This window comes from Protopterus annectens, chromosome 6.part0 (genome assembly GCF_019279795.1).
Source record: "Protopterus annectens isolate FY-2018-M chromosome 6.part0, PAN1.0, whole genome shotgun sequence".
NCBI classification, from domain to species: domain Eukaryota; kingdom Metazoa; phylum Chordata; order Ceratodontiformes; family Protopteridae; genus Protopterus; species Protopterus annectens.
Window position 1 is genome coordinate 1,729,552,978 of NC_056737.1, and position 27,879 is coordinate 1,729,580,856.

Sequence of the window (27,879 nt, forward strand, 5' to 3'; positions counted from 1 at the left end):
AATGTGTTCTTGAAATGGATTAAAGAAATTTAACTCTCAAGCTTCTCCCTTGAGATAAATTTATTGAATCCATTTTCAAACCCATTAAGAACTTGGTTATGATCAGCATTTAGATCATAATTCTCTCTACCTTGCTCTATAGGATTAGGGAACTCTGATGGTAACTCAGGGGTTTGCCACCATATTTCTCAGTTGCTCTGCATTTGATGGGATGTTCCAATTCTGATATTAGTTTTCATCTGTATTCCACTGCTCTAATTTTACACATTAGATCTCCCATTTATGCGCTTCCATTGGCTCAGTAGTGCAGCCAATGAGAGAGAGGAGATTGCCAAAGTCAAAGGAGAACCAACAGACTCACCACTGGCTTCTAGCTACACTGTGCTGTCCATTGAAATGACCAGTAGCACAGTACAGTTAGAAAAGTGGACTAATAGCACAATGGGTTTCTAGTTGTTTGTGCTGTCAGTCCATTTTTCAAACTACCCTGTGCTATTGGTCTGCTCTGTGGACCAGAGGTGCAGTGTAACTAGAAAAATAGGCCAATACCATAGTGATATTCCAGCTGTCTGTGCTATTGGTCCATTTTTCAAGATGTATTGTGTCTTTGATCTGTTCAGTGTACTTGAAGTATAATTCAGCTAGTAAAATGGACAAATAGTACAGGTAAGCAACTAGAAGCCCATATTGTCATTTTTAAAGTGCCTGCATTTCAAGTTCTCATTTGGTCATTTGAGATTCATTTAAGCAGTTGTGGCTGGTATTGTAGCTGTTTAAAACAACGTGTTTATCACATTTCTATATTAACTGTAGAAACTGTAACAAGGAAATTATATAAAGCTATCTGCTACAGTTCTACAGTCAAGTCTTTTTCCCCCTTAAATTTGAAAGACCGATTGTTTGTGCTATCTTCATGTTGAGTGGTATACTCTGATTTTTGCCCATCTACTATAATTTGTATAGGCAGGCAGTACAATTTTTAATGTTAAGAGGTTGACAGTTATGTTTTATCACTCATCATGAAACATGTATTAATTAAGCAGTGCAAAATATTTCCTCTATCACACCTCAGACCTCTAAATATTCGTAAGTAAATAGACAGGCATCAATCAATCAACAGAAAATGTAGTATGTTCCATGCAGGTATCAGATGTCAAGACAGAACTCAGACTTTGGAGTTGGAAGCCACATACCTTAACCACTGAGCCACTGTGCTGCCCTAAATGTATAAGGTGCCTAGAAGATGGCATTTTTGAACTTTCTTTTCCTTCAGCTGTTTTACCTGCTTACTTATAATAGAAATAATTTGTTAATTCTTTCCTGGTCTAACTATCTACTTGATTAAGTGTTATAGGGGAGCTGGAGCCTGTGTACATACCTGTGAGAAATTTGGAGGAATGCCAATAGCTGGTACATGAGAAAAAAACAACGTACCTAGTAAAAACCCATATACACACAGACAGGACATGTATACTCCACATGGAAGTACCCCGGCTAAGAACAAAACTGGAAAACCAAAGATTATGAAGTAGCCATACTATCCATTGCACCACTGTTGCGACCTACAAACTGTTTTTCTTTATTTTCAGATTCTGGAACAGGTGTCAATAAATCTTTCAGTGAATTGCTCTGATTTTAAGCTTTACTTTTTAAAACTATAAACAGTACCTAAATTCTCCGGTTTAGGACTATGTTTGGAGAAAGCTTTACTCTCCTAATTTAAAATGGCTGGGAAATGAAAACTGCTGCTTGAGAGAAACAGAAGGAGCTAAGAGTGCTGCCTGGGGATTTGGGGTACAGCTTGGGGTCTACAGAAGGGGAGTGTTCTAGATGGAGCACTTTAAAGACTACTGCACAGATCAAGAATGTGGATCACTTAGCATTAGAGAGCCACTTGACTTTAGGCATAGCTTGACAATGATACTCAGTCTGGGGGAAGCTGAGAATAAAGTAGCAGGTTTTAATCACAAGAAGCTGTTTATTTTTTGTTGAGGGCAGAATCGCTGGGAAAGATAGACCATATGCCAAGATAGGCTGACGAATATCATTTAAGAAAGTGCTTGTTATTCAACTAAAACCTATTAAAGGAGGAATGTTCTAGGTATGCCTTTTCTATGTGATAAACGGCAGAATGGGTCTGAGCCAGTGCTCGGAAATTGACTAAAGTACACAGTTTAGTACACTGATTAATGATACTAACAGTTTACCATTTAATATATATATATATATATATATATATATATATATCTACTAAGTAAAAGCCAGCAAAGGTACACAAATGAACTATAAACTCCAAACAAGTACCCTTGACAGGAAAATACAGCAGCCAATTGTTCTTTGATGCAAAAATCCAAGTTTAATTCACACAAGCAGCTTCCAAGGTTTAAAATCAAAGCGCATACAGGCACATAAACGCCCTTCACCAACTCAGCGTTTTCGTCTAGTTAAAGCAGACTTCATCAGATGCAGACTCATACCAAACTACACATATTTATATTAATTAATATTTAAATGATAATGTTTCCACTGCCCCACTACTTAAAATGAGATCAGCTAAATTATGAATAGTAAAAGGAAAAGTTTCCTAATTTGTGCATATTCCCACTAAAGGTCACTAGAGGGAGCCTTTGACAAAGAAATACTAAAAAGTTCACATATAACATTTTAAAGGGTCTATATCAGAAAGACGAAATGGGCGAATGCTACAACATCGACACATAAACGCCGATCTACAAAAAGAGCGAAGGACAGAAACGCCGAAAGACACAACGCCAAATGGATTTCCCTGGCCAGCAGGGTGATTGTGGGGATGAGGAAATATATCCTTTTCCCCACTGTAGAGCGGTTTCAGAGTTTGTATATATAAGTAGGGGTGGTGTGGGGGTGCAGGGGGGGCTTGCTCCCCTGCAAAAATGTTTATAAAAGTGTTTTACATTGTATTTGTTTACTTTGGTTTTACTTACCTGCATGGCGCTGTTGCTTCCGGGAATCTGTTCGTCATTGTGTCTTTTGGCATTTCCGTCCTTCGCTCCTTTCTTAGATCGGCATTTATGTGTCAATGTTCTAGCATTCGCCCATTTCAGCTTTCGTGCTTCTAATATAGACCCCATTTTAAATACAAGCTTTTAAACTGTATACGCCTTTTAAAACTGTATTGTGTGATGTTGAATATTTAGTTGTATTTATTCATTATTTATTGATATGCAACTTTATTAACATTTGGAATGAAAATGTTCAAGTCTTTTAAGTGTGTTCTTAACATTTTATTTTACAAATGACAAGGCATGGTTTTAAGCTTTTTTAATCACATTTATTTATTCAGGGATGCTGATTGGATAATTTAAATAGTTAATATAAATATGTGTAGTTTGGTATGAGTCTGCATCTGATGAAGTCTGTTTTAACTAGACAAAAACGCTGAGTTGGTGAAGGGCATTTATGTGTCTTTATGTGCTTTGATTTTAAACCTTGAAAGTTGCTTGTGTGAATTAAACTTGGATTTTTCATCAAAAAATTAACTGCTGTATTTTCCTGTCAAGGGTACTTGTTTGGTATGTATATATATATATATATATATATATATATATGTGTTTTTGTCTAGCTGGGGTCTTAATGAGCCTAACCGTGATTTTGTTTTGTTGCTGGTTAGTTGTTTGACAGAGAACCAGGTAAGACTGCTAGATAGATTCCATGCAGGATTATCTTGATAGTGGATGGGAAGTAGTTAGGGCTTAGAAGATCACCTCTGAAGCATAAAGGAAAACTTACAGATTGGCTGTCAAGAGAAAGAGAATTAAAAAAAAAAGATAGTGAAAAGGAGAAAGGTGGTCAGTATTCAGCCTTGTGGCACCCCTCCTGAGATGAGGGAAGTGGAGAGAGGGCATTGGTCACCTAGACTTTGAAAGATAATTTGAAGAAGTAGAACCCACACAACATTAGGGCAGCAACATCAAATCTACATTTGAAAAGTTTAGAAATCAAGAATAGAAAGGTCACGACAGAGGACCCTTCTGAGATTCCTATCACCCTTTTACTTGTAGATGGGCTTGTAAGACCCAGAGTATAGTGGTGGTAGTTTACACTTTTCTAAAACCATGTTGCTTATCAAAAATCACTTTGAGTTTTGTTGTGATGGAGGGGGTGCTCCCAAAACTACTGTAAAGAATATTAATTCCTGCTGTGAAGAGACATCTTCATGACAGAAATAGTTATGATGTCCAGCAGAGCCATGCTTTATTGTATCACCAATCCAGTACTTTGGGTAGTTGACAAAATATGTTGAGTAAGGTAATGCTGAGCTGTTGGTATTGTACTTATGATGAAGCTAGCCACACTGGGACCAGCAGCGTGTCTGAGTTTTACTTATTTTTGTGAACCAACAATGATCCATCATAGACCATATTCAGTCACAACCTGGATGCAAAAAGACAAATTAAAAAAGAAGCATTCTTCATGACAATAAATTGGACTGTAAGAATAAACAATATTGATTTTGTTCAAGACCGCATGTTTGCAGACAGTTTTACAAGTATACAGTCTGTCTGCATGGTTGCTATTACCTAGCAATGCTGTAGCGCAATAAGCCCTAAATGTATTTGCAAGTGTTTTTGACACCGCGTTTGTATAAAGAACAGAATAGATGTGTGAAGAGTTGAAAGGAACATTCTTAAAATTAAAAGTAGATTAAAACATATCTGAATTATATATTTCTAACAGAGAACTCAAATGACATTGATATATTACATGGTGTTTTTCTATTATACATTCCTTAGCGTATGTCCTTGTCTGAGTGTCATCTTTTTACACTGCATATATGAAGTGTACAACTTGCCACACTTGCTGTAGGTGCTTAACAGGGAATGAAATGACATAATGAGGGTCTGGGTGCCCTAGACTGGTCTCTGTGTTCAGTCACTAGATGTGTGACTGACTATCCAGCTTCTGAAAAGTACTGGCATCTGTAGCTGTTTTAAGGTGAGTAGGCAGCTCATTCTGAATTACATGAAGTCAGGAAGTTCTCTGATTTCTGGTGGTAGATGATTCCATTTTGAGGACATAATCTTACTGAATATCTTTTTGACTAAAGACAGGTGGAAGGGAGAGTGGTAGAGTGTATAAGCAGTAGCGGTTCAGGAATCTGCAGAAGTGTGTGTGGGGGCGCAGTCTGGTTAATTGACTACCATGGCGGGAGTGGGAAAGTGGGACATTGGACGTGGGGGAAGTGGAAAGATCACCTTAAGATGTTCTGACATTATATGTGAAAAAACAGCAATATACATTCAGTTGCACATGATTTTGCTGTGGATGTGGTAGTAGAAACAGGTATTTCCTGTGCTGCACACAGCACGTTTACAAACAGCACAAGTTTTTTCACTGCATTTCTGAAAGAGAGATTGGTTGCCCATGCTAATTCACAGTCTCCTTCCACAGCAGAGCTGGCATATGCATTGTTATAACCTAGGAAACAGTCCCACTGAAGGTGATATTAGCTAGAGCAAGTACCATAGTAAATGTAAGTAATTTTTTTTGTAAGCAAATAATGATATATGTGCAAACAGTGAAATTCAGTTAAATAAAAGTAACACAGCAATCAAGAAAGCAGATGTTATGAAAACATCTCAAAAAGCAAATAGTTTAGTAATTGTAATAATCTTATAGACGAAGTTAATAGAACAGATATTTTTGTATAAATATTTTCTGACTAAATACTTTCTGAGCTTTTATTAACAATGCTGTTTTCTTTTAATCTTGGATTTGTCTGTGTTAAACCTAAAAAACTTCAGTGTTTTCTTTTTCATCTTTTCACAGTATTCAGGTTTACAAGTCAAATTACCATTAATCCTGCCACTACATGAATAATAGTATGTCCTGTTATGATTATGATTTCACAGGTAATAAAAATGTTTAGCAGCATATGCTTTAAAGACACAGGATGCTTTGTTAAAATAAAATATTTCACAGACCCTGCTGGCAATGGAGAAAACTTACATGTAACTATCAACTTAATTCTGGGTCAGTCATCTGGTACTTGGCTGCCTGTACTGATAACAGATTCTTCATTGACACCCCTGCCTCTGTGATGGTTAGAAAATCCTTTAGCTTTAAATATCATATCCTTTGTATTATCACACCATGGTCTAATGATGTTGCAGTAGCAATTTATCCCTCCCATATTAGGGCAATCATTGCATATAATGCCCAGTTAAGCACGTACCTCACTAAACACTTAAACATGATAAAAACACAGCAGTTTTCTCGCTAGACAGACTAAAATCTAAGTCCATATATTTTGTTTCACGTAGACTCCTCAGGGGTGATCCTTGCTTATGATCAGTCCAGTATTCTAGGACCACCTTCACCTAACATGTTTCATTTTGATCAGCTGTACATATACACAGCATTCGTCTTTCCATTTTCCCTCAAAAGCAAGCATCCTGTATATGCCTGATGTTTAACTGTGAGAAAAGTGGAAAAAGTGTACCCCATTTTCTTTCTCCTGAGTAGTATACAGCTACTAGACAAGTAATAGTAAACCTTTACAAATCTCTAATGCATAATTGTGAGGAAAGTTAAAGAAATAATGACTACACTCACCCCAGCTCTCATGTAAGCTATAGCAACTTAATGTGAACATCTTTGAAAAGGGTTGATTTTAGACTAGACAAAGCCCACTGAAAATGCTGAAGATGGAGACCTCTTACTAGGTATGTGTGAAAAAACTCTTATACAGCTGGCAGTGTGGGGGTCGCAGGACCAAAGAAGCTCTGATTGTCTAGATGCTGTGTGTTAATTGTATTTAGGTTCATAGGTTCATAGGTTCATACTAGGCTATCTGTCCTAGGGCATTTATAAGCCTAGCCAGAGTGTGTTTGGCTTTCGCCACCCATTTTAAATTAATTTTGCTATGCCCTTTTTCGAGGTTAGTATACTGTGCCTCTGTCTAACAGTGACACAGAAGTGATACCCGTGGTAAACCTACGATCCCCCATCCACTCATCAAGATTCCTCTTGAAGAGAGTCAATGAGGGACTCTGCCTAACCTGGACTGGGATTTTATTCCAGAGTGAAGGGAGCCTCTGGGTTATGAATCTGTCCCTCCAGCATGTCCTATTTATTTCAGTGCTGATGTTCAAGTCTCTCGAGCGCGTAGCTCGATGAGATTTGGATTTTCTGAGGTGCAGTATGTCCATTAATTCTGGATTGGACATGGCTTTATACATCAGGCACAGATCGCCTCTGAGCAGGCGGTATGCCATTGAGTAGAGCTGGAGTTTCTATAACCGGGCAGCATATGGCATCTGTTTGAGCCCTTTGATCATCTTGGTGAGGTACTTTTGGGGTCTTTCCAGTTGCTGCAGGTGTCTGGTAAGGTACATCCCAAAAGGGGCATTGCACTCAATTATGGGCCTGATGAGGGATGAGTAAAGAGGCACGATGACCTTCCCTGATCTATATGTGAATCCCTTCATGATTAGGTGGGCTATATAAAATGTTTTTCTAACCACTTTGGCCACGAGGTTGTCAAATGAGAGATTGCTATCAACTTGGGTCCCCAGGTCCCTAATTACTTCTTCCAGATTAATGGATTACCACCTATGTGGTAATTTGTGGGCACTTTGTTTTTGCCAAAGGGGATGACTATACACTTTTTGGCGTTTAGCTTGAGGCCATGGCTCTGGCACCAGTTGTCTGTTTCTATAAGGCCCTTTTGGAGGATGCTTGTGTCAGCTGGAGAGTCGATTATGGTGCCCAGTTTGCAGTCATCTGCGAACTTGGTCAGCCACAGTCCTTCCGTGTTGGCCTGTACCTCCGAGAAATATATACCGAACAAGAGAGGTCCCAGGACTGAGCCTTGTGGGATGCCACTTGTAACTGGTTTGGAGTCTGACATGGCTCCAGCAATTCTAACCATGTAGGTTCTGTCCTTGAGCCAGTTTGCAACCCATCTAGTGACATAGGGGTTTATATTTAAGCTGGTGAGCTTATCTATAATGCCCGAGTGGGGTATTGTATCGAAGGCTTTTGCGAGGTCCAGGTAGGCTGTGTGGACCACCTTCCCCTCGTCAATGGCCTTGGTGACTGTTTCAAAGAAATCGACCAGGTTTAAGAGGCAGGATCTGCCCTTAACAAAGCCAAACTGGGTAGGATCCAGTGTCTGTAGGTCCCAATATCTTTATTTATGAGGTCCATGATGATCCTTTTCCATAGGTTGCAGACCAAGCTAGTCAGGCTTATGGGGCGATAGTTTCCAGGATCCGTTGAGGCACCACCTTTGTGGAGAGGGACCACTGTTGCTGTATGCCACTCTTTGGGTACATATCCTGTGGTAAGGCTGAGATTGAACAGTAGTTTTATGTTTGGGTTTAGCTCTTCTTGGAATTCATGTAGGACGCAGCCTGGGACACCGTCTGGTCCCATTGATGCTGTGTTTTTTGCATTGGAGAGGGCAGCTCTTACCTGAGCATCTGAGATGTCAGGGGGGCAGCACTCTGCTGGGATAGATATTTGCCCTTTTGGTGGGGAGGGGGGAGAAGTTTGCACTGAACCTGTCAGCTAGGATGTTGGCAATGTCTGTGGGTTCGGTGTATTTTTTTGTCATTTTGGACTAATTCTGAGCATATCTGGGAATTCCCACCCAGGTTCCTAACATAACTAAAGAAAGCCTTGTGATTATCCTTAGTGTCCTGTGCAATTTTTCTCTCGAAGCTGGCCTTAGATGACTTTATGAGTGCCCGTAGTTTTTTGCTAACACTGATCAGAGATGCCGTCCCTTTTTGGGATTTTGCTCTATCATGTAGTAGCTTCCTCCTTCTATTGTATAGTTTGTTTATGGCTGGGGTCCACCAGACAGGACGTCTGCCTTTGGAGGATTGGGTCTTGGTTTTATTTGGGATTGCATGATCCATGCATTCCTGAAGGTGTTCACAGAATGCATTTATAAAGGATTCTGTGGTCTGGGCCATATTTTCCACAGGCCCGGGGGCTTTGAAGGATTCCACCTCGGTTTTGAGGAGTGTGAAATGGGCTTTAGAGAAGTTTTTCACTGTGGTTTTCTGGGCAGGGGGTGGGGTCGGGATGTGAATATCCAGTGAGATTAGTTTATGGTCTGATCTTACCAGTGAGGGATACACTTCTGGTCTGGAGCATAGAGTCCCCATGTTGGTGATGATCAGGTCCTGTATGTTTTCCCCTCTTGTGGGAGTGGTAACAAGTTGTTCCATAGCATTTGAGTTTATAAATTCTAGGAACCTTTGAGCTAGGGTGTTGGAGCTAGAGTAATGCTCCCAGTCTATGTTTGGGTAGTTGAAGTCGCCCAACATAATGGTGTTTGGAGAGACCTTTATATTTTCCAGTGTTCTCAGGAAGGCCGAGTGGGGTTCCTGGGTTTGGGAGGGTGGTCTGTAGCAGGCTATAAACTGGAAGGCAGTTTTATCCACTGTTATTTGCACATGGATAGTCTCTGATGCTTCGTGCTGTGCCACCAACCTGGAGGTGTGGGTATCTTTGACGAATATTGATACTCCCCCTCCTTTTCCGGTTCGGTCCAAGTGTTGGGGCCAAAAAGCATGGTATGAGGTATAACCTGGTAATGCTGGGGTGCTCTCGGGAGCCTTGAACCAGGTTTCTGTTACTGCACAGATATCGATGTTCTCCATGCTAAGGAGAGTTTCGAGTGCATGCATCTTGAGGTTTAGACTTCTGGCATTGAGTAGCATTACTCTTAGTTTCTTATCCCTTGTGATACCTATGGAGGTGGGTTTGTCTTTTGAGCCTTGCCTAAAAAAGGCATTATGGGGGTAGCAAGAGCCTTTGCCAATATCTGAAATCCCAGGGGTGACAGGTGCAAGCCATCCCTAGTGAAGCATCGTGGCTTGTTGAGCATGTCATCCCAGGCTGACAGGCATTGGATCCCCTTTGAATGACACCAATACTTAAGCCAATTGTTGAAATTAATCATCTTGTCTTCATATTGTGGCATCATTCTTGGTGAGGGTAAGATGCTACTCAAGGTCAGGGTCATACCAGCCTGGGCTACATGCTCAGAGAGCTCCTCTATGTCTCTTTTCATGTAGTCCAGGGAGGTACGTCTCAGGTCATTCACACCAGCATGGACAATGACAGAGTCATATTTGTACTTTCCTTGGAGTGACCTGAGTGCTTGTGTTATGTGGCGGATCCTAGCACCCGACAGGCAGCTCACCGTGACCTTCTCCTTGTTCAGCCTGGTGAGCGGGACGTCAGTGTGCCTGACGATAGAGTCACCTATTACAAGTGTATCAGGTGTGTTGTTTAGCCTTAAGGGCTGTGACTGTTCAGCACACTGGCTTTGTGAGCTATGTGTTGCACGTGTTTTGTTTTGGGGTAGCTTTATTTCTACTGCTTTCCAGATGACTTAGCCCTCAATAGTGTCTGCATCTACAGATAAAATCAGTGATATAATTTTGCACACTCACAAGCATACTGGCACTGATCCCTAGCAAGCTACATCTATCACAAGGCAGATAAACACACACACACACACACACACACACGCACACACGCACACACACACATGCACACGCACGAGTGCACACACACACACACACACACGCGCGCGCACATGGGCACGTATGCACACACACTCCACACTCTTACCTACATGGCATGTTTTCGGGGAGTTTGTAGAAAATTAGAGCACCTAGCTAAAACCTGCAAAAAGACAGGGTGAATATTCAGGCTCAACACAGAAGTCACAGTGAAGAACCTTACCAGAAAATCAAGTGCTGTGAGATGGAAATGAGACATGCTGTGTCACTGTGCAAGTGATCAGCTGCTTTTACATACATCCTGCCTACGGTACCCAAAATACTCCATTATTGCCACAGTACTATATATTTAATGGACAAATAAATTTAAATGTAAATAACTGCAAAAACAGAGATAGTCAGACACCAATTATCAGTGCAGCACTTCCCAGCACTGTGTATACTTTCATTTCATACCATAGAAGTGCTAGAAGGTGTTTATATGGTAAAGTTTTTAATATATTTATTATCAAATAACATATATTCATAATATTCCTGGAAAATAACTCACATTTACTCTGGTTTCAAGAGCCAGATCATGATCAAATGGGGCCCTAGACTAGGTAATGGCTGAGGCCCTAGACAAGGTAATGGCTGTGGGCCCAGACAAGGTAATGGTTGGGTTGACACACACACACACACACACACACACACACACACACACACACACACACACACACACACACACACACACACACACAGCATCCCCCCACAGCCATCCCAGTGTCCCATTACTTTGCTATTTCTCTCCAGTTACCATAAACACTGTTCGAACCTGTCAGTATGCATAATATTTTATTATTTACTTCTACAATGATTACAACTATTTGGATTGAATTTAAAACTTTTATTTTAAATTTTATAGCACAAACACCGATAGACATTTGCTAAACAAAACAATACAGTCTCACAGTGAAAACAGACTTAATATTAACAGTAAACGTCTCTGGCCTTGAAACTCGCATTCATTGAAATGGCATTGAAAGCCACATTGAAAAAAATGCATCTGATTGGTGGCAGAAAAAGTTTACCTTTGGCCTGTTTCCAAACCATAGGCCACTTGCACACATTTTTAGGACTATGCATGCATGCATGTGCTCTTTGATTCCTTGTATAATACAACACCACTTGTTAGAGTGTATTTTAAATGTGTAGTTTTCAACATTTTTCCAGTAAGCAATAAAACAAAATGTAATACCCAATGATGACAAAACTGCCCTTTTCATAACATTTCAACCATAGAAGGCCACTCAAACTTCTGTCATTACAATCCACTAATATCAGTAAATATGCACAAGCTCTGCAGAAGTAAAAGTCATCTGAATAATTCCACATTAAAGATATTATGTAACTAATGAAGAAGTTGCTGCTAGCAAACAACTTTATATTTCATTGTTTCATCTACAAATTCAGTGCCTGCTGCCCTTGAAGAATAAATTATCTACATTATATTAAAAAATGCTAAGATGGTAATATTGCAATAGGGAATAGATGGCAAACTGATAGGTTCATAACTAGACATCTCATTTAAAGGAGGACCTACTCAGGACTGCAGCACCCCACCCCCTTGAAAACCAACACAATATCAGCAGTCCATCTACATGCTTTGAGAGTAGAAGTCACAGCCTTCTGCATCAAAAACAAGGATGTTACCTATTGTGCTACTAACAATAATTTTTAATTGTATAGCACAATAGTGATAGCATTTGCTAGACAAAACAGGTGCATATTGTAAACAGACTTAGCATGAACAGCAGTAAATTTCTCTTCCCTCAAAGCTCACAATTCATTGAAAAATGTACCTGAAACACATTTCCTTGAGGAAGTGCACCTGAAACTCAATTCTGTGAGAAATGCACCTGACAGCTCAGTGGTTTGGGTAAAGGATCCAGGCATTTGTTTCCTGTAACTAAGGTACAGGGTTTGAACATAAGCAAATTAGCCACCTGCTATCCCTAATTAGAGCCTTTTACACACACACACACACACACACACACACACACACACACACACACACACACACACAAAAACCTCTTAGTAGTTTTGGAATCTCTCCTGATTTTGTCCCTTATTTATCATTATTTTTGTATTTGTTCCTGATTTTGAACAAGAATTTGAGAACTTTATTCACCAAGAAAAGCAGTTTCAATTAGTCGCCATTACCGCAACCGCAATTGCAACAATGAGTATTAGGTGATTGCATTAACTAACTTTTGATTTCACTTCCTAGGATTACCTGCTGAATAAATCTTATTTTAATTTCCCCCTTTTAACTCTAAAATAAAACAAAGCACGACTGGCACAAGGAAACTACACACAATTCTACATCTAAACAAAGAAACTAGGAGACTAAATGACGTGAAGATACTAAGTTCGAGATTGCCTTTTCTCTGATGTACGGCAATTTCTGAGTTTGTATTTATAAGTTTAGGGGTGTGGGGGACTTGACAAAGATAAGTTTAAAGGAGAAAAGTGATGTCTACTCTTCTATATTTCTGATGACTGCGGAACAGTTCAGTATGAAGCCAAGGCATGTTTTTTTTTTTTGTCAGGATTTTTGGCTCAATGAAGTGCTTACAGTTGAGTGAAAAGCTAGGGGAAAACTTTCAGAAGTGGCAAGAGGAGCATCCCTTGCCAGTCCATGGATGCAGAACACACATCTACTGAAGTAGCTCGAGGGACATCCCAGTTGGCATTGCCCGTCACTTCTTAGCAGAATTATTCTGGCTTCTGGAACATGATTGGACTGTGGGAATCAGCTGACAAGGAAATAATCCTTGCAGTGCAATCATATTTCAGGAGACACCCTTGTAAGGTACAAACAAAAATATAAAATGGCAAACTGCAAGGCTGAAGAGCAGAACGTACCTCCAAAAGCAGTACATTTGAGAGATGAATGGTCATAATAAGGAACATTAGCACCACTGGTAAATCCGCCACTGGTTGAAATGGAAAAATGTACACTCTTGGCTGTACATTTTCCAATTTCAACAAAAGAACAGTGTTTTTATTTTTTATAGCATGGATGTACAATGATATTAAAAAGAGGGTGGCATGTGCCCCCCTGTGCCCAGGCCTAAATCCACAACTGTGTATAGGTTAATGGAGAGTTTAGTTTTTTTTTCAGTTTACTAGCTTAAAAGGGCAGCATCTTTTGTAAACTATATTGAAAATGAGGGGTAGAGAAACTGGCTCTGGTTATGATGGTAAGTCACTTGGCTTACTATAGTGCAGTACAGTACAGTACAGTCCAGTTTCTTGTCTGGGTGTGGGATAGATTAACTTGTAGATATTATTTTTTGTAATTTGAGCAGTGTTAGTAGTTTGAGTGGAGTATTATGTTATAATTTGGAAAAGCATACCCTAGACTTAGGAATTAACATTTTTTAAGGTAACAATCATCTCTCCTATGCAGTTAGGTGGTTTGGTTTAGAGTAAGCTGTTCATAGCTGAGTATTTACCTTTGAGGTAATGAGGTTTGTGTGTTCTTTGAATGTTAATGATGTGTCAAAGGCCCATCCTGGTAATCGTTTGAAATGTCAGAGCCCACTAGAGTGAGTCCCGAAATATTGAGAGTAAATGGCGTAAAGAACGGACTTACATATACTAAGTCTGATGTGCCACGTCTCAGAATATTTCCTTTTATCTGAGGTATTGTGGTCTCAGAGTTGGTATATATAAGTTTGGAGAAGTGTGATTTTTGGGACTCGCTCTTCTCCTATGTTTTCAGTCTTTTTTTAGCATGTCGGCACTTGGCATTTCGTGTACCAACATTTCAATATGGAGCTACAAATCCTAGGTAACAGTATTGCTAGACATTAGTTATCACACCATTATTGGAGGATTTTAAAGATAGTTGTTTGCTTTTGGAAAGTTTCTGTTAAGTACCAAATAGTGCAGATTCTGTATTTAAGATTGAGAGTCAGCTAATTTAGTTTAAAAAAAACAAAGCATATGCAGTAAAACGAAATACGGCAGCCATAGAAACATAAAAACTTTTAATCCATAGAAACAGGTAAGCGCTTTCACCACCAAACTAGTGGCTTCATCAGACCATATCAAATAAAAAAAGAAGAAAAGCAACTTAAATATACATTCAATTAGAACCAGCCAATAAGAAATACTACTCACATTTAAAAGCAAGCATCTTTTGGGTCTTGTACAAGAGATTCCTTGATGATATTTGTATCTTCTTGAAGGACTCAGAGGAAAGGTTGGGGGAATTTATTGAGTATATAAACAATACCACTTCATTTTTAAAATTTACTCACAATATACAATATGATGGTATTGACTTTTTAGATGTGAGTATTTGTAAGTACCAAGGAGGTATAAAATCTAGGGTGTTTCATAAAAGAACCTTTTCAAACTCTTACCTACATTTTCAGAGTGCACACCCATATTTACAAAAGAAAAATAGGTTCAAGGGCCAACTTATTAGGGCCAGTAGGTTAATGTACTTGCAGGAGGATTTTATAAATGAATGTGACTTTTTGGAAGGACTTTTCCTCGATAGGGGATACCCCAAGGAGATGTTGGTGGATGTAAAAAATTATGTATTGAGTTTCAGGGACAGTAGATATTACCCTATTATAGGTAAAAAGGGAAACAATTCCACTGACCAATTAACAAAAGAAAATATGAATGATTACCACATGGCAATTGCCACTGAGTACAATGTAGACTCTAAGGTATTCCAGAACATTTTTGTGAAGGAATGGGATAAATTTAGATCTTTAACGGACCGTAGGGGCCTGCATGACAAATCTGGTAGGATCATTTATAGAAAAGGGAGAAACCTTAAAGACCTACTAGAAAGGCAGTATACTGCAAATAATAATGTACAACGTAAAAATATGGCACATTTAAATGTGGGGCATGTAGTCAGTGCAGTTTTATCTCTACTGTGGACTGTGTGGACATTCATGAAAGGGAAAAGGTCCTACGCAGTTCCAGTTACAGTAATTGTAATACTAGTGGAATTGTATATTTGGTTACTTGTGTCCAGTGCTAGGCATTCTATGTGGGAAAAACAGAGCGAAATTTAAAAAGACGGATATATGAGCATGACTATGATATCCGGACGAGAAATGAAAAAACGCTCTGTTTAAACATAGTTTGGAATGTGTCCAGGTTAAATTCACATTTTTTGTGATAGAAACAGTACTAAGGGATATCCGAGGGGGTTTATTGGAAGCTAAACTGGAATACAGGGTGGTCTATTGGCAGGTCACCCTGGATTCAGTAAAACACCTGGTTTAAATGAGCATGTATCTATTGCCCCTTTGTTAAAATTAAGGGCAGCAAAATTATAAAATACAACTTTTATTATGTTATATTCACTTTGGCCACTAGATGGTAGTATATGTTGAATGTGCAGAAGCAGCTTTTTAACATTAATTTTATATTACATACATAATAATATATATTTTTAAGTTTTTTATATAAAAATAGTTATATTTGGAAATGTTTTTACTCGCAATGTCATTAAACTATTTAAGAAGGTATTTATTGAGGTTATAACGTATATATTTGTATGTATTTTTGGTGATGGGCCAGTATGAGTTAAAGTGGTTCAATGAACTTTGTTTAAATGTTTTTATTGGTTGACCAATTAATTTAACAAGTATTTAAGTCCCACTGATTGTTTTTGTACATTTTGTCTGAAGAAGTCTGTTGAAGGACGATAGTGTTGGACGTTAATTTTGTTTGTGGATTAAAACTTGCTGGTGGTATCGAGTTTTGCGTCAGTGACTCCTTGCAGCCCTTTGATATTGTGAGTTATTGACTGAGGGCTGTGTCTTCTTTTGTGCTTTGGATAAATGGAGAGATGCCTTCCAGTGAGTCCATACTTTGTTCCTATTTTTAGCAGAGCTCTAAGACATGTACTGATCCAGTCAGTAATCTGGCCATTGAGCCTTTCTCACATGTGGGAGAGATATTTTTCTAAGAATGAAAATACTGTTTTTTTTTAAGTTTGTCAGTACTGTGGTTAGGTGGATAGCTTGATATACAGTTGTCCAGTTGGTGTGCTGTATTTCATGTATGGTCTGAATGGGTTGTTTGTCACTTTTTAAGTTTGGTAGTCATGAAGCATTTAAGACCTTGTGTGGTATATTTGTAATGATTAGACTGACTAAGGATTATGTGGTGTGTTTGCACTTATCTACTAGCGAAGCAGAGAGACAGATATCCATGAACTATGCGAGGCACAATGTAACCTTATGAGAGATGCTGCTTACATGTATCATGCACAAAGCAATCACACAGAGCAATGGTTTACCTCACAGAGTGATACAGTCAGGCAGTACCCCATAAGGAGGTTAGGGGCTGTCAGAATAAGTGAGAGGAATAAGATGTGAAAGATGATATGGTGTGTTGTATTCCTGATGACAGTTCAAGTAAAATGACAGTGTGTAGAAACAGTGAACTGGACATACCAGGGTCGTATTTGATTTTAGGATATACAAATCAACTCTGTATGACAAATACCTTTCAGGTGAAGTAGTAAATGATTATGATGTTTGTTAGTGTAAACTAAACGTAGTCTGCTGATGTTAGTGTAAGCTAAACGTGGTCTGCTGATGTTAGTGTAAGCTAAAAGTAGTCTACTGTTAGGATCCAGAGAAAGTGAGGGGCCTGAATAACACACTGGAAGAGTTTCTACCCCGACCTGCAGAATACAGAAGATTAAGATCAGATATCCATCCATCTTATTATGTGTTCGATAAATGGTTATCAATAAATTCACCTTGGCAACAGAGCCCCCTGGACTGAAGAGAGCCCACACAACTTCTAGAATCCATTCTGGAATCAATTCTCAACAATGGATTGTCTTACTCCTGAAAAGATGAGTCCTAGAGGTACTTAGCTAAAAGCTTATTTCATATTTTTTATCTAGTACACCATATGCCTCACTTCACCTGCTCATATGATGATAAAAAAGTGTTTTGCCTTGCTTTGTTGGTAATAACTAAGTAACTCTAAGACAGCATTTCAAGTGTAAGATATTTCATTACTGAGAATAGATTGCAGGGATTTCTAAGAGAGAGAGAGAAAGAGAAATGAGAGGTACAGTAAAGTGTGTGTGTGTTTTCTGTGGCACATGTATATATGTTGTAAAGATATATATATGTTTTCTTATTTTGGCTTTTCCCAGTTAGAGGTCACCACAGCGGAACTCCGGTCCACTAATGATTGGCAGTAGATTTTTATGGTGCCAAGGTGCCAGCCTGATGCCCATCCTTCAACAAAGGCGCGCCCATTCACGCATGTCTTTCGAATGCCACTCGACCGCAGGGAGGACATGCAGACTCCACCCAGAAGGTGCTCCAGCCGAGAATCGAACGGGAGAACCTCTTGCTGTGAGGCGACAATGCTACCGCTGCACCAAAGCGGCTCTATATAGTATTTATATATATATATATATATATATATATATATATATATATATATATATATATGGGTCCTCTTCAAATTACCGAAACATCAGTTCGCCGACACGCGGAAGAGGAATGCGAAAGGACCGACAACGCAGTTGACCGACATGCTGAAATCCCGACAGCTGGAAGACCGACAAGGGGAACGTGTAAGCGCGACTTGGTAAGTATGCGATAGTGAGGGATTTTGGATTAGGGAGCGGACAGGTACGTGTGCAATAGTGAGGGATTTAGGGTTAGGGTGTGTGAAAGGTGAGTGTGCGGTAGAGTCGGAGTTAGGGTTTGGGTAATGTAAGTGTGTGTTAGTGACGGGTTTATGTTTTAGTGTGGGTTAAGTAAGTTAGGAATAGGGTGCATGTAGGGTACGTGTCTGGTACTGTCGGACGTTAGGGTTAGGGGTGGGTTAAGTGAGTTAGGGTTAGGGTGCAGGTAGGGTAAGTGTGCGGTAGTGTCGGACCTTAGGGTTAGGGTTTGGGTTAGGGCTAGTGGATATGTAATGTAGTGTAATGTGTTGTTTACGTTTAGTGTGTCGGTGTAATGGTGTTCGGTGTTTTGCGTTGTCGGTATTGTGTGTTGTCGGTTATTTGGTGTCGGTGGTTTGTGTGTCGGCGAACTGGCGTGTCGGTGTTCTAAAGTAGACCCATATATATATATATATATATATATATATATATATATATATATATATATATATGTTCCATTCAGAAGCCGAATCCACATAATAACGAAAGTTTAGAAGCATGAAATTCAAAACCTCGAATACCGGAGGTTTTGTGTTTTGCACTTCTAAAGTTCTGCTATGGTCATGTATTCAGGTAAGTGTGTGTGTGTGCTAAGGGGTTTGGGTAGGGGCTGTGGTGTGTGTCAGTGTGTTTTGTTGCTGTGATGTGTGTGTGTGAACAGAAAGTAGCTTGTTTGGTGGTGTTTTGTGTGTGTTTGTATGTAGTGGGGCCTCGGAGTGAGAATATTTAAGTAGGGGTGTGTGGGGGGGGGCTTGCCATGTCATGTAGTAGAGTGATTGTATGTGTTTGTGTGGTGGATGGTGTGTGTGTATGTGTGTGTGTGTGTGTGTGTGTGTGTGTGTGTGTGTAGTAAAAATGCGAAATTCAAAACTTCTGGTATTCAAGGTTTTGAATTTTGTGGTTTTTAGTTTTCGTTGTTTTGTGGATTCTACTTCTTGGGCTCGAGATACTGAAATTCAAGATTTCAATATTTTGAGCTTCTGAAGTGAATATATATATATATATATCTATATACATATACATACACACGGGTCTACTTCAGAAGACTGAAAAAACCAAAGGACTGAATCCCAAAATACTGAAAACTCAAAATAATGAAGGATGATTTATATATATATATATATATATATATATATATATATATATATATATATATATATGGGTCTATGTCTCAAACAAGAAACATCGAGAACCATTAAAGCAAAAGTGCACTACATCAAAAGTGCACTTTTGCAAAAGCCGGTTCTACGAACCAGAAAAAAACAAGCTAAAAAATACTTTAAACAGTATTACGCAGGGGGGGCAAGCCCCCCAGCACTCCCCACACTCTCCCATACTTAAATATACTAACTCAGAGATTGCACTACAATGGGGAAAAAGATATATTTCCTTATCCCCACTGTAATGTGCTTTGGAGAACTGGCTTTAGTGAAAGTGCACTTTCACTTAAATGGGTTCAATCTTCTGGTTGTCGAGAAAGTGTGTTTTTGACAATCAGAAGTAGACTCAAATATAAATAAATATATATATATATATATATATATATATATATATATATATATATATATATATATATATATATACACACACACACACACACACACACACACACACACACATATATATATATATATATATATATATATATATATATATATATACACACACACTTCCACAATCCCTTTTTCCTGTTTTCAAAGCACAAAAACAAACACAAACTGAACTGTAAATCCCCAAATAAAGGAAACAAATGACTCCAAGCCACAAGTGAGTTTACCTCACTTGTGGCTTGGAGTCATTTGTTTTCTTCATTTGGGGATTTGCAGTTCCTTTTTTCTGTTTTTGCACATAGGGTTTGGGTGTCACTTCACAGTGACAATCACCAAGAGCCAAGGTTTACACTGCTAGTTAGCTAGTCCTGCCATGGTAGTTCTTCCACACCACACAGTCATATGCACACTCACACATACAGAGTGTCTAATCCACCTACGTGATGCCTTTAGAATGAATGAGGAAACCTGAGCACCCAGAGGAAACCCAAGCAAACACAAGGAGGACATGCAGACTCTGCACAGAAGGTACACCAGCCAAGAATATTGCTGTGAGGTGGCAAAACTAATCCACTGTGCCACTGTGTGCAACCCCTCCACACACACACACACACACACACACACACACACACACACACACACACACACACACACACAGACATGATGTAGAATAGAAAATGTGGTCAACAGCTGAAACAAATTGTTTATATGCATTTTACCTATATGTAGACACAGTATGTATAAATATACACAAGCATTTTCTTTTTTGTCTAACTTAGTTGTAAAAATTACTTTAGATATGATTTTTTTTTATTTATGACAGTTGACCACTGGCAAGGAGCAAAATATAGTACATAGAATATGCAAGACTACTGTCCTTCACACCAAAGTACAGTACAGTACATAAAAACACATAGGTAAAAGACAGACTTGTATTAATCTACACAGAAGGCATAAATTATGCAAATTCCCACCTTAAGTATATGATTTAGCCAACAATTTTATTTACGTTGCAAATGACATAACATACTCAAGAACATAGGAAGGATTATTGAGTATAAAACAAAACAGACCAGTAATTAACCTTTACAGTAAATGTGTTTGTCATAACCTGATACAAAATTAATTTATTGCCCATTCTATTTTTATCAAAGAAAGAATACAGAATAAGGCTGCAGTTCTGATTTGGAAACTAGCCTTTTCAATGAGATTATTTATAAAGGCCACTGTAAAAAATATGTCACTATAGCTGGGCATCACAGATTATTACTTAATTGTGTTTGCTTCATTCATGCCCTATTAACCAAACCAAAAACTGCACAAACCTGGACGTGAAGAAATCAGGAGAGAGCAAGTACAAACCTAAAGATTTTATTAACTCACACACAAAAAGAAAAAGAAAAAAAGAACAGTTTAGTGCTTTTGTCTTTTCTAACATACAGGACTTCATCAGAATTGGTAACTAACAAGCTGACAATCCTTATATAAACTCACCTCATAACAAAATGGCTGTTTTTAAAGCTACAACATCTGTTTAAATCATTCTGTGAAAACGTACACTAAAAGTCACCAAGCCGCCATTTCCTGAGTTCTTCAAGCTTGTGCTGTTTTGGTTTGATTACTAGTTCTGGCCTGCACTTTTACAGTTATTGTCCCTGTGAGTTCATTCAAGCCCTACCTAATTTACATATTATTAATTAATTCAGTATGGCAAGAACATCTAGTGTGATAGAAAATAATGTGATATAAAATAAATGGTCAGCTGTTTTATTGGACGGGGATGGTATTTTCTTAGCCATTTTTAGAGAGCACACTGGGCACTGAGTTTGCAATATGGAAACAAAATGAGTTATTTATACATCTAAAGATTTTCCATAAGACATGACACCACAGTAAGCCAATGTGTACATGTACTGGATGTGTAGTTGCATGGCTAAGTAACAAAAGATTAATTACACTGGATCACCTGTCTGACATATAATATTACACCAATGCAGTTTTAATACTGCTACAATATCTGCGCATGCAAACAGTAATAAATAAGGTATAAAAGTTGCAGTTCCCCTGCATTAAGTGCTGATTTAATTGTGTTGTCAGTGAGCACAACATGGTATGCATTACAACAGCTTATGCAGAGTTAGGTTGAGCTATAATAGTTTATGATGAAGGATGGCCAAATGTCATTTCTCACTATGCAAGTCTGACATAAAACAGAATTTTGTCAAGAACAACACAGCAGCAAAAAAAAAAAAAAAAAAAAAGATGGCAGACCATGAGGAGATGATGCAGTCTGGCTTGCTGTTAAATGCTTTAAAAACATATGGGGGGGGGCTGCCATGATGCTGATCCTACCCATTGGCAAACTCTCATTTATGCCTATAGTGCTGATTATGTTGTCTTGATCAGACAGCAATCAATACAGGATCCCCCAACATCCAGCTGTAAATCTTGGAAACATATCCTTCATGACTTGTAACAAACATGGCCAATAATCTAATATCATTCATAATTCACCCAGCCAGCCTCACTGACCATTTCTCTGTCTTATTTACACTGTAGAAATAACTCCCTCAATAAGTTATATGCAGACCAAAATTCCTAGCAAAAATGTCTAATCTTAGCCTGGTTCTGTGATGCAGGGGGATGAAGCACTTACAATAACTCAGGCAATCAGGTTCATTTAGTTGTCTCTGACACTGGAGGAGCCAGGAAGACAAGGGGAGGAATAAAGAGATGTGGGCTGCTCACATTTTCCAGTGGGAGGGAGGGGTTGCTAATAATTTGAGGCATACTGGGTGATGTAGTCTCTCTAGTGGAAACCTGAGAGACCACTGTTTGTGCTGTGAGGGGGAAGGAGAAGGCTGCTTATAGGCTACTGCTCTTGTGGAAGGGAGTGATGATCTCTGTGGGCAGCATATTGCATATTCCTCCTAAGCTATGTGCTTGGGGCATGAGTGGTAGGGTTAGGGATAAATAAAAAAATGCTCAGCTGTGGGATGAATTATGCCACCCTTGGTTGTCTTTCATCCAGTGAAGAGATCAAATGGTTTGACAGACTGAGAAAGAGTCTTCATAGCCAGCAGGCAGCAGGGTCAAAGAGATGCAAAGTAAATCTCTAACCTTTAATTCCATCTAGAAAATACAAACTGTTATCAAATTGTTTTATGCCAGGAGCCAGAGCTAACCGCCACCATTCTTGCAGACTTTTTTCATAAACTTCAAAATACTCACTTCCCATTATAAGAAGGCTTATAAAACTCAGATCTGATAAGTGGTTAATCTCTGAACTGAAATGTTTAATGTTTAATTTTAGGCTAAGAAACTTCATAGGAGATCATGTCTAACTAATCTCCATGAAGAGGTAGTCCAACAGACCATCTGTCCTAAATAATTACAAATTTTCTTTTTGAAGGCTTGTAGATTTTGTGATTGTCTTATTAGTAAAGGTAGCCTATTCCTGTGCATTTCTGCTCTATTTTAAATAACACTGAATCATAACTCTTCATTGCTAAGTCAACAGTTACTTGAAGATTTTTGTTTTTAGTTTGTTCTGTATTGTTTTCCCCATATCTCATTGGAAGAAATGGGAACAGATGATCCGCTGTGGCAACCCCTAATGGGAACAGCCAAAAGAAAAAGAAGTTTGTTCTGCTTCCCAAAGTTAATAACTAAATGTTGCCATTTAAATATCAATATCAAGTCATTCCTATACAATCAAAAGTTAAACTAAATATAAATTAAACTTAATATATCTTTATATTTTAACTTTTTTACAGTAGTAATACTTTTAGTAAATTGCATTCAAAACCTTTTTTTCCAGAACATTACATAGTTTCATTCACACTGCTACTGCAAAAGCCATTCCTATATTCTAGTAATGGTCTAATAATGCTTTTCTATCACAGAAGCAACACAGAGCTCATTCTATAAGATATTCATCTTGGAATGATTGTAATTATACCATAGCACTTTTTGGTTTGCATCCTAATGCCCTGCAAATATCACATCAAATTTTTAACACCTTTATTGAATTATCACTTGTGACATAGGCACATTTATATCTATAATAATAAAAATTGTAAGCAAAGCACCAAACGAAGCAAATGCCCTGCTGCAAGTGTAAATTAAACGAATTAACAGCTCACAGATGACTAGCAGCAGAAGGCAACCAATATTCCTGTAAAAATCCAGTCTCAAAAGCGAATCTATAAGCTGTTAATTCGTTTAATTTACACTTGCAGCAGGGCATTCGTTTAATTTACACTTGCAGCAGGGCATTTGCTTCGTTTGGTGCTTTGCTTACAATTTTTATTATTATACTTGTGTGGTCTTTGGCAACGCTAAACGGAGACATGACTGAAGAAAATACCAACATTGAGCTGGATTATAGACCCCAAGGGTTCGTAAATGGTGAAAAGAACAGTATGAACATAACCTCAGTTAATGTTTATGTTGGCGGAGGTAATATGAATACGTGTCTTAACCAAACTGAGAATATAATATGTGATAGTGGCGAAAGCCTGGTTTTGAAATTTGTAAACTGTCTAAGAAGTGATAGCAATCCCTTGCTATTATACTGCGGATTAATGCCGGAAACATCTAAAGTAAACAACAGTGAACAATTAGAAATGCTATGTATAGCTATGGAGAAACTAGAAGCAGATTCTTTTAAGCTGAAACGCTTAACCACACAACGACAGCATTTTGAAGCTTGTTTAAGCAAAGGGATTATCCCTAGAGGTCTCCGGGTGCTTAAGATGCCTACTTACGGAGATCAATATCCTGAACTTTTAACTAGATGGCAGAAATTAAATATAGAGGTAAGCCAAAATTACATTAAATTATTACTTGACTTTTTTAAACCAGAAGAGGAAATATTAAGAAATTCTATAGTAGAGCAACAGCGTAAACTGTATGAACATTTTTCAGCGATATTGGTTGAAAAAGCATTGTCCAATACGCTGGACAATTTAATGGTATATGAATGACGGTTAATACAGCAAAAACGAACAAAATTAGATCGAGATATCCAAGATTTTTGGTTAGGTCATGTCTTCACTTGGCCGAGACCACAATTAGTTACCAGAAATAATAATACTATGAATACATCAACTGAAATTAATAGAAACAACCACAGTAATAGAGCACAAGTGAATGTAGAATCCGGCACCCGGGTAGAAGCAATGACTGACAAAATAGTTCTATCAGGAGAAAATAATAACGAAGTGACAACTGCTCATGATATTATACCAACAATTGCGGGACATTCTATGGTGACAACAAATAATAATGAAACAGTAATCGATGCTGAAAAGGAACAACAGGTAGTAAGACCGAAAACATATGCAGCAATGACTGTAAAACCCATTACTACCAATGATATTAACAATCAAATGGTTTTTCAGCAGTTCCCCCTCCCCATTTCAGTAGAGAGGGGGAGGCGGATGAATCGTTCCGACAGCAGAGGACGCCAGAAAAGGAAACTTTCCATAGAGAGGGAATCGAATCACAGTTTAAAGAAGATGTGGAATCAAATGAAAATGACTTGATTTGGAATATATCCAACAGAATATTAGACAATGATGAAATGACAGTTTTAAATAAAGGTTTAAATTTTATACCCACATCTGGATATAAGCTAACTGATATTTTAACAGATGTAAAGGTATTCACGAGAAATTTGATGCTTAAGTACTATTATCGTAATAATATTAATAGTGTTAGCACTCCCTTTAAAAGATCTAGTGATTTTATACCTATTAATCATCCTTTAGTGGAAGCATTCTACAGTTTAGTAGAAGATGATATTTACAAACTATATGAGAATAATGAATATATTAATAATAGGAAATATATACAAAGGAATAATTTAAATTTTAAACAGAAGAAGGTGTTAAGTAGACTACAAGCTGATGATACCATTGTATTCAGGCCAGCGGACAAGGGAGGGCCATTGGTAATTATGAATAAAATTGATTATCAAAGTAAAATGTTAAAGATGCTGGATGATATTAATCATTATAAAATCATTAGTAACAAAGATATAGAAGTTATTAAAAATAATGTTGCCCGTATGATAGAAAATATAGTTTTAGAACAAGATATAGATATGGATCTTGCTAGATATCTGAAGGTCGAATATCCAGTTATACCCATAATTAGGGGAATACCAAAAATACATAAGAATGCCACAGATCCACCTATGCGTCCGATAGTTTCAGGACGTGGATGGATTACTGAACCACTATCTTTATTTGTTGAGAAACAACTTAGACCTATACTGGATATGAATAAAACAGTATTAAAAGATGCAAAACAGTTTTTATCAGACTTATACCAGTTTAATAGCACCACCCCAATGGAGTTAAATATGAGATTTGAGACGTTAGACGTCCAATCTCTTTTTACAATAATACCAAATGGTATGGGAGTTGATTTCATAGAAAAATATTTAGTTAAACATAGTGATTATACCGAGCAAAAAATAGATCTGATCTGTCTATTTCTTGAGAATATCTTAGAGAACAATATTTTTAATTTTGATGATGTGGTATACTTGCAGCGTGATGGTGTAGCTATGGGCACTTCGTGTGCCAATAGCTACGCCAACATGTTTTTAGCATTATGGGAAGAAAAATTCCTTTTTACTAAGGAATGGTTCATGCAGCATGTCCTCTTTTATCGAAGGTTTGTAGATGATATTTTTATTCTGTGGAGAGGAGGTAATGATATGCTCCAAGAAAGTATACATGAAATGAATATGATGACAGAATGTCTTAGATTCACATATAATAGCTCTGAATATAGTATTAATTATTTAGATGTGTATGTGGAAAGGGTGATGGATACATCAATCAACACTGGAGTATATAGAAAGAAATGTTATAAAAACACGCTTCTCCACAGAGATAGTATGCACCCTAAATATATTTTTAAGAATGTTATTAAAGGACAAGGCATGAGAATATCTAGGTTGAATGCAACAACTGAAGGGTATGAACGAGAAATGGACAGGTTTAAGGAAAGGTTAATTGTTCATGGATATAATTTAGAAGAAATAGAACAAGGCTTATATGATATTAATTCACTTAGGACAATAAGAGCAGCCCCATATTATTCAAGCAATGCAGAATCACATGAATATAATATTATAGATAATTTAGGTTTATGTATGCCTATATATTATACTAGGGATAATTATGAAATTATGACTATAATTCAGCAACATTGGAAGATACTTACTACAGATGCCCAAATTAGGAGCATTGTGGGAGAAAGACCTAGGTATCAGTTCAAAAATAGATATAATGAAAAGGCTACTTTGTTATAACACACATAAAAAGGTTGCCTATAACCGATTTGGTACTATCCATTGTGGAAGATGCAATTATTGTGTTAATATATTAGAGTCAGATAAATTTGTACATCCAGATAGTGGTAAGGTTTATCGATTTAGGGTTTTAGCAGAATGTAGCACGATGCATGTTTTATATCTTGCAGTCTGCCAAGTTTGCCAATCATTTTATGTAGGCAAAACTAATAGGCAGTTTAGAAATAGAATAAGGGAGCATTTATATGCTATTATGATCAATTATAGTAAAAATGCTCTAGCTAAACATGTACAACATAAAGGAAGAGATCATTACTTCAAATTTATGGCTATAGATATTTTTCACCCTACCATTAGGGAAGGTAATGTTAGAAATGCAACAGAGAATAAGGAAGCCCAGTGGATACTTCGATTAAGAGCAGATTGAGGTTCTGGGCTTAATGAAAAAGCATCTTTAAAGCCATTACTGAAAGTCAAAGTATTGTGAAATAATAAATGTCATTATTCATTTTATGTCATGAATTATATTATATAATGATGGATATATTCAATTGGAATGTCTAACGTGTTATAGGTGCATAATACAACACATATATAGCTTGATGTTAGACTAATATAATATAATTTTAGTAGTTAAAATATTTTTTAAGTAGAGTGAATATATATTTTAATATTTTATTCAGTAATAAATTTTTTAGAAGTAATAATATATTTTTCATGTTCATGATAGTAAAATTTGGTAATATATGAATT